Source organism: Lemur catta, chromosome 3, assembly GCF_020740605.2.
Source record: "Lemur catta isolate mLemCat1 chromosome 3, mLemCat1.pri, whole genome shotgun sequence".
NCBI lineage: Eukaryota > Metazoa > Chordata > Mammalia > Primates > Lemuridae > Lemur > Lemur catta.
This window is the reverse complement of record NC_059130.1, coordinates 38,332,261-38,341,839: the sequence shown is the minus strand read 5'-3', so window position 1 is coordinate 38,341,839 and position 9,579 is coordinate 38,332,261.

Below are 9,579 nucleotides of genomic sequence, written 5' to 3'. Positions count from 1 at the left end.
CTCCTATACTTCCACTGTGGGCCCTGCCCCTGCCTGAGTTCCTCCATCCTAAGTCAGTCTTTGGCTCCTCTATTGTTCCAAGCAATGCTGCCCCTAACCTGAATACCCCACTAGGCTACTGTTATTTAATGTAATATAAATTTGTGGCTGTTTCCAAGTGATTTATCAAACAACACACAGTGGTCTATCAGAGGAGTTCTAATAAAACATACCTTTCTTCATCTTGCTCCAAGAAAAACAGAATTGCTAAAGGAAGTTGATGCCTGTGCAAGACAGACACACCAGCCACAAGCAAAACCTGGTGGATGACCATGGCATTCAGCTTGTTAGTCATTGTGGCGGCAGGGCGTCTGATTCAGACAGGGAACAAGGGTAGAGGGAGAGGTAGGCTCCAAGTTGCCAAAGAGAAGCAGATATTTTTTCCAAAGGCCAGGCTAAATTCTTCAAGAAAGAAGAAATGCAGCAAACCTAGTTGTATTTTGGTCTCCTGCTCCCAAGAGAGGAGCAGGCACCGTCTTGACAGCCTGTTGGGAAGTTGGGCTCATGGAACACAGTGCAGCTGCCCCTGAAGGGACTCTCTCTGCTGCTCATAAAAATGGCTGATTGAACACAGCATCGAGTTAATAATGGAACATGGCTTTGCCACAGCACTGGCGGCCTCACACCCGTCAGCGGCACTGTTGGGACCTGCCCTCCCTGTGCCCCTCCCTCATCTCATCACGCAGCACCTCTTTCTGGGACCCACTGAGAATCATTCCCTGTGAAGCTCTCACACCCGGGTGCCTGAAAAACATTTTAGTGATTCAGTGTGGAGAGGCAGCACGGGGCAACAGGGACAGTTTGGGGTAACATACATGAACGGGTTTTTTAATGGTTAAGATAATGCATAAATGTAAATATTTCTTTCACGAGACAGGAGACCAGAGTACTATTAAATAGCCCCCATTCTACTAGTGACCTTAAGCAAGTCACTTTACATCTCAACAATTCAGGGTCTGTATTTGTAAAATTATGGCATTCATAATTTTACACCCTCTAAGATCCATTCTGGGTCATAATGGTGACTTGATATTTATCACACCCTCAACACATATCAAGGCACCCTTTTAACTCTTCCACATTTACCATCTCATTTATTCCTCACAGCAATCCTATGGAAATATTAATATCGCCATCATCTCTATTTTTCTAACCCAGGCAATTTACCTCTGGTTCCTACACCTAGCCACTATGTTACATTGCCACTATAAGTGTAATGATGTGTTCTATACAATCAAAAACAAACAAACAAAACCCCTGAGATTTCCAACATAATATCTAGTATTCAAATGTGATTATTTTAAATGGTGGCAGCAGATTTATCATAATCCATTTATGTTCTTGTCCAGGGTTCTTATGACCAACATGGAACAGCTGGCCAGAGTCAGCAGCACAAACAGGAAGCAAAACAGGCAAAGCTGACCGGCTTACCCAGGATTGAACTCTTGACCTTGGGCTCTTATTCATTTGGAGATACTTCACTTCCCAAGTTTTTCACAGGCATTTACCTGTGCTGTACCCAGAGAATCAGGCTTTAACACCACTGGCACCATCTATAATGACTGCCTGTGCGTGGGCAAGTGTCGTCTTGCCACACCTTCACCTTGGACAAGGAAAAACAATATTCAAAAGAGGCAGCCTTTCACTTCGTACTGAGACATGGCTGAAGCAACAGCTTTAGGTTAGCTCTGATTTCCACTACTGCTCAGCACATTCACCATGCTAAGAATGGCCTTCCCCTTCTCCCTGCTAACCCCAAACCCACTCAGCCTTCCAGAACAGCCGTTCCTATCGGCTTCTCTGAACTCATGTAGCGTTGTCAACACTGCCCTGAAGTTTAGTGCCCAAGTATTAGTGTTGTCCTGCTGCTTTGTGACTGCTTCATATGTCGTTGAGTCTCACGTGCACCAGCAGGTGTCCTGGAGAAGATGAAGCATACTTCTTCAGTTCTTCTACAGTACTCAGGTCAGTGATGCACTGAGCTCATGGTTCTCTTACCACTAGCCAAAAAGACTTGCAGAATTGGATTGAAAGAAGGAATTGCACACAGGGCCCCTCTTCTGAAGAAGAGCCCTCAGAATCCAGGGGTCTTTGTAGAAATGAGAACCCTCAACCATGATTTGCATGTGGGCTCTTTGGGGCCTGACCCCATATTTGATGTGTCCACTGTTGATGTTTCTTCAGATTGTGAACATCAATAAAGAAAGGTGTCCAAATAACAAAGATCATCTGGGAAGGGCACCGTGAGCTGCTGCTGATGGCCATTAACACCTTACTTCCAATTAGGCTGATAGGAAACCAGGCAAGAAGTTAGATCAGCAGGGGAATCATGCTCAAGAATCAAGTTAAAAGAGAGAAGTCAGCTCTTGAACTACAGGGGCACAGGAGGCAAGGATGGCCGGGTGAGGAACACAGGACTGCCACACACATGGCAGTGAGGCTCTGCCAAGGGAAAGGTTTTGTTATTAGGCCAGCCTTTGGGGACACCTCCTGAGTGTATTTCTTTCTTCCTTTTTTCAAAAAGAGATACAGGGCCTCACTTTGTTGCCCAGGCTGGAGTGCAATGGCATGATCATAGCTCACTGTAACCTCCAACCCCTGGCCTCAAGTGATCCCCCCATGTCGGCCTCTCAAAGTGCTGGGATTACAGGCATGAGCCACTGCACCCAGTCTCTAAGTATATTTCTGTGAAGGCCTGTGCATGTGTATATTCAAGACATTGCATTTCCTTAAGCAAGAGTGAAAGCTCCACAAATAATACTCAACAATTCACAATCTAAAGAAGCTAAAGACTCTCCTTGTGTTCCCAGGATCTGATTTGGCATTCTAGGAAGCAATGGACTGGTGATGGTTTTCACTGATATCTTGTTTTGAAGAAACTGCCTTGAATTATCCAGCTCATTCTGTAAAGACATTGTCACCATGGCTCTCAAAGAAGACTTACTGGGTTGGAGGGGCATTTGAGCACCTTCCCTTCACAAGGCTTCCTATGGGGGTGGTGGAGCATCCAATCTGCTCATCCAAGTGTGCTCGCTCAGACTGTGTCCCAAGTATGTAGGGGCTCAGGTCGGGGGAGGGCAGAAGAGAGAACATTTAATGGTTTCCAGTGGAGTATGTGAGAGGTTGACCGTGAAACAAATAGAGGTAGTTCTGAGCCAGATGTCCTTCACAGGCCAAGGCATCTGCAAAGCACACATGTTTTTTGGCTGTGAGGGAAAGGGCTTGACTATGTCTTGTCTTCCTTTACTACCTTAATCCCCTGGGCCAGATGAAGGTCCTGCTATTGATGTCTTTCCCAGACATGGTTCGTTGTTTTTTCTTTGTAGATTTTATGCATTGGCTGCCAAAAACCTTGAATAAGGAAAAGATCCTTTAGGAACAACAGAAGCTCTTTTGTGTGTGACATTTAGGACATCAGACAGAACGAACGGTCTTTCCAGAGAAAGTTGGCTGGTGTTGGGAAGAGTGGCATCTATGGGCCATAAAGCACAGTGTCTGTGTATATTTCCTGCCGACAGGCACGCACTCTGCATGCCAATCCCATGTGTTAATGTCATTACATCACCCCCAATGGGGTTTAGGTCTTTTGCTGAATAACTCTGCCTCATGGAAGGTCCCTTGGTAGAGCTAGGAAGGAAGGAATACACTGGCCTCAGCATCTTCTCAAATCATTTTATTTTTTGGCTGTTATTGGCTATTTCTAAATGTGTAATTCTTTTCTACAAAGCAGGAAGAAAGTAAAACAAAAAGTAAATAAACCCCAACGAGCTATTCATTTTTTGACTGAATTCAAAATTTAGAATTTGGTTAGATATTGAATTTAGCCCTACTGCATAAGTTTCACAAACTTTAAAAAATGCAATTGTTTTCCTATAGAGCCAAGAGAGTCCCAACCCCCTACTGCACCAGAGTATTACAGCATAAGGGAGCCCAAATGTCAGCCGAGTACTAGGAGAGGAGCATCCTGTCAAAGTGGCTTGACTGTGTTCCGTGACCTTTCCTCCTTTCTGTTAACCTTGTTATATCACCCAAGCTATTTCATTTTGTTCTTTTCTGTAGACATTCTATGATCTTTTATATCATAAGAAAATATACACATGGATTATCTCCTTAAGCCCAAACTGGAATTACCTCCCAGGGATTTGGAAATAGAAATAAAGTTTAGGGCAGGCGGAGAAGGGATAAAGGGTCAGAGGAGGAGAAGACAATTTTCTCTCCTTTTACTGACAATCTTTCTTAAAAGAGAGGGAAAAGCTACAGAAAGGTGGGAAAAAAATACGAGCTTGTCTAACCAACCTTTTCCCCAACATAAAAAGCAGCTATAAATATTGATTGAGCAATGAGTAAAATAAATCTGATCACTTTCATTGATTTGCATAAGTAGAGTATCATTATGATCAGTGATTTTAAAAATTATTCTTTTAGGTTTTATATACTTCATAACTTTAGGTTAGCGTTTTAAAAAATAAAATGTAGGGCAACAAGAGGAAATTGAAAAGATATGTTTCCATTCTAAGTGAAATCAATGTGAATATTTAATATTTACTCCGAATATGTCACATTGGAAAAAAGTATATCTTTGGAGCTTCTCTGTGATGCCGTCCTCAGGGTCTATAGCTCAGAACTGCTTCAGTCTAAAAATATTTCATAACTCTGATGCTGAGAGGATAGAAAATTCAGTCTGAGCTAGAGGATTCTGAAGAAAGACATAAGAATTTCTTTCAATTACAGGGACTGTTATTACACAAGGGGTGGTGACCACATGCCCTCTATTCTTCACGACAAGAAAATGGAAACAACTGAATAAAGGAAAGCTGTAGTTAGACACGAGGAAGAACTTCCTGACGGTGAGACTTGTTAAAAGTGATAGAGAATGAGGAGTATTTTTTAGTCTCCTTTCTAGCATAAATTTTTCGATTGGAAGATACCAGTTGAGTAGAGGTCACTTGTGGAAGTTTCCACTTCAGTGGACGGGGGGAACTAGCTCTTTCAACCCACAGAGTCTAAGTGACAATTAAAAGAAAATGATAGAATTGTTCACAAACTTTGATGTCACGAAAAATTACCTGGGGAGTTTGCCTAATATGTAGATCCATTGGCTCATATTCAGAAATGGTGAAACAGTGCATTTACCGTGACTCCCGGAAATCTATGTTGACTTTGAAGCATGTCAGAGCTCCCCAAGGTAGTGTTAAGGCCTCTGACTTAGGAGCCAAGTGCCTGGGTTCCTCCCTTAGTCTGTCACTAATTCACTAAAGGAGCTTGTCAAACTGCAGCCTCCTTGCCTAAAAAATCCACATAAAAACCCCTAGCTCTGCCTACTTGACGTGGTCTTTCCATTCTATGAGATAGAAGCTGTGGAAGGTTTTATAAGGTGGAAAAGCACTTTGCAATCTGGGGGCATATTCCTTTTATCAAATTTTACATCTCTCATTAATCATGCTCCCAAATTAATCAGAGAAGGCTTTCTATTCCCCCAGCTAAATTTGCACATTGAATTTCAAATCCACAGATGCTACTAAGGAGCTTGCGCTATGTGGAGACTGAAGAACCCGGTTCTGCTACTTCCCACCTCTGTGACCTTGGGAAAATTGCTCAAATGATCTGAGTTCCTATATCCTCATCTGTGAAGTGGGGGTGCTCTCACCTGCCTCCCTGTGGTAGTGAGGATGAAATCTGCACAGCCCCTGCTCCCTTTCGCGAGCCTGGCTCTTCTCACCCACAAGTCCCTCCCCTCCTCACTCACCTTTCCTTCCCCTGTCACTGAAAATGACCATCTTGTGATGGAGAATGAAGTCTCCATTGTATTTGGCAAAAGTCAGGGTAGTAGAAGGTTGCCCAGAATGAACAGAAATAAGCTTTCTTACTTTCTCCAGAAGCTCAACAAAGTTCTTATTTAAAAAAAATAACATCCATGAGTGAGATGGCAGTGCCCATCTCTGGGTGCACGGGAAGGGCCACAGAATTCCCCTCAGGGCTTCTGAAAATTCAGCTTTCTTGAGAACCCAAGGCTCTCCAGCACACAGAACTCATGCAATTTCCAGAGGCTAGTGTAACGATGTTTAAAAAGCAAACAAAGCTCTGTTCAGTGGGATCTTTCTGGCCTCAGCTCTGGAATGTTTTTTGCACTCATTCTGCTAAAAAGACATTGAGGGGAGTCAAGGCTTGTTGGAGCTGCAGAGTCAGGTGGGAGAACAACCCACTCATGTTTTGGGTGGGACTTTAAGAAATAACGATATAGAACATTTCATCCATAAAAATCTCTGACATCAATAGAGAGCAGATACAGCAGTGGCCTTTGGGAACATGGTTTTCTTTTATTCTTGGCGAGACCTTGTTGTTTAAAATATATCAGTAGGTCTGTAGCCCGGTGCATAACTGCAGTTCTCAAAGAGCATACAACACCCAATCAGAAATTGCCAGCTTTCTCTTTTATTGCAGACAGGTTCAACACAATGGGGGAACTGTCCCTGAACCCTCACTGGAGAGTGTCTTTGCTGGAGATGGGGTGCTGCCATCTGACAACTGATGGCCCAAGCAGCAGCTCTTGGAGCCACCCTCAAACCCCAAATGCTTAGTGGGAGAAGAGATGCTGTGGCAGAGGCCAGCCAGTCACTGCCCTGAGTCCAGGATGTGACAAGTAATCAGGCTGAAGCCCCAACTCCCCAGGGTGTCCCATGAGGCATCTTCTGAGGTGCCACTGGCAGCTTCCCCATCGTACCCTCTCTCGCCGCCCCCGTGCCCAGAGCCCACTGAATCAAATGCAGCTCTGTGCTCACAGCTGGGGCCTGGACTCTCCTGCACACACCGACATGGCTGTCAGGGATGGGTGCAGGCTGGCAGTGGGAACCACAAGAAGAGAGGAGGGGGCAAAAATGAGGAGACCAATGAACACTGACCAGCGCTGGACTCCTTCAAACCTTACCTCTCACCTCACTTTCTCCCAGAAACCCTTGTTGACCACCCGGAGTCCCACCCTTCCAGCTGGAGAGGAACCTCCTCTTGGTGTGCCCTCAGAGCACTTAACTCAAGATGTGTTGCTTTATAAACACACCTTCCTCCCCCATTAAAATGGGATCTCCTGAAAGCAGAGCTTATGCCCTATTCATCTCTGTTCCCAGCTCTAACACTTGTTCAACAGTGTTCAAAAAATGTTAACTGATTGGTTAATTAAATGAATGAATGGATGGATGGATGGATGGATGAATAAATGAATCCTTTCAAATGGCTTCTAAGAAGTAAAGATCTCAGCTTCCCCTACTTCCATCTTCTTACAGCTCTACATTTTGGGAGGTGGAGCTAATATACTTCACATTTGCCTAGATCCAAGATATTTGAAGTGAGGAACATTGCAGACAGATGATCCTTTGCATTTATCTGAGCTAACTACTCTAATCTTATCCCTCACTCATAGACAAAGGGAGCAACTGGCTTGGGTCTCTCCCTTTGGAGGGTTTGAAATGTGCTAGGAATTTGGTTTCTACTGTATGGAGCACCTGAGACTGAGGCATGGGCAAAGTGGCAGGACAGAAGGGTTTTGTCCTGCCCGGGCCGGTGGCAAAGCCTGGCTTCTAGGTTTCAGCTAGGAAAGGAGGCAAGGGTTTTGGAAAGCCAACCTAGCATCTGTTTGTAGTTTGCAAAATAGAACATTAAAATGGAGAGAAATTTTTCCTAGGGAAAATAATCCTGTAGGAGATAAAAGCGGGAAAATTGAAAGAGAGAGATAGCAAGTCAAAGAGCTTGTGTGAAGTTTAAAAGAGAGGCATTCTGCTCAGTGGTGTCTGTAAGAGTTGCCAGGGAAGATGGCTCAGGCCCACTGCCATTGGCGGAGGGGCTGGGAACTCCTTTGTGTCTTTCCTGATACCAAATTCCACCCTGGGACTTGTCACGATACTTGCAGTAGTCCAGCAAATGTTTGCTGTCCATTTATGGCCCATTCTGCATTGTGGTAAGCCTTATGGGCCACATAGAAAATGTCGACGACAGTTGTGCACCCAAGTTGTTTACAGCCTTGCAGAGGTCGATTGGTGTGTGCAAACGAGCATGAGAACAACAGAACACAAGCCAAGACAGCACTGCTGAGGATGTGCTCTGGACAACGGTTCTTTTGCTGCATATTAGAATCACCTGGGGAACTTTTAAGACTCTTGAGTCCAGGCCATACCCATATCAATGAAATCAGAATTTGTGGGAGTGGGACCCAGGCATTAGTTTGCTTTAATTTCCCAGGTGATTCCAACGTACAAGTTTGAGATACCACACTAAAGAAAGAGCATTAGTTCTAACTGAAAAAATCATAGAGTACTACTTAGCCATAAAAAGGATGAATTAATGCCTTTTGCAGTAATTTGGGAGGAACTAGAGATCATTATTCTAAGTGAGATAGCTCAAGAATGGAAAAACAAGCACCACATGTACTCTGTAATAAATTGGAACTAACTTATGGGCACACAAGGGCACAGAGGGAAGTAAAAGTCATAGGAAACCAAGCCGGGGGAGGGGGAGGAGGGGAGGAGCCAAACCCCACCTAACGAGTACAGTGAACACTATTCAGGTGAGGGGCACATTCACAGCCCTGACCCAAGCCATGTATCAAAACATTTGTACCCCCTTAATATTTTGAAATTAAAAAATAAAAAAATAATTTAAAAAATTTGAGCTGTCCATTCATTAGCTCTATAACCACAGACTAGCCAATAAACGTCTTTGGGCTTAGCTATTCCAGAGACTTCTGTAAGCCTTATGAGGGCACTTTATATCCCCACTGCTTAGCACGATGACTGACACAAAGAAGGTACTTGACAAAGATGCATTAATCTGAGTAAATAATATATGGGGAGTTATTTAATAAGCCTTCAAAGGTAGTTACTAATAATGGTACTATTTGAAAAAAAACACAAAAACCTGGCAATATAAGTAAGGATAGCTGTGGTAATTCAGGTTTCAAGGTACACAATGGCGCTCTACACATGCTTGTTGAATTCCTAAGTGCCTTGGGTGGGTTGGAAGAATCAAGAGCAAAGCTCTCAGTTCACCTCGGGAAATTGCTATGCTACTGCTCTGGTCTCTGTCCATCTGTCCATGCGCCATGGAGATGCCAAGCCAAAAAGCCACATGGCAGAGGTTCAGAAAATGGCAAAGGATGAGAGAGAGGGGGGAAGAAGGGGCAGGCGGAGGGGGGGAAAGAGGGAGGGAGGAGTCTCAGAAGAGAAGGGTGTGGAAGGTTGTGACAGCCATGATGAGGAAGGGCTATGGGAGCGAGTAGGAGGGAATGGTGACTGAGGAGATAGTGAAACACTGGCTGGGCCCAACAGTTCAAGGAGATGAGATGACAATAACGTTTTGTTTTATGGTAATGCAGAAGTCCCAGGAGATGGAGGCAGAGGAGAGAGGGGCCGGACTTGTAAAAGGCAGCTGATCAACCATAAGCCTTCAGAGAACAGGAATATATAGCCTACCAAGAGCATGTCAGGTATTACTTTTCTGACACTTTGAAAGTCTGAAGGTTGTTAAATTGCCTCCCATTCCTGAAAAAGCCCA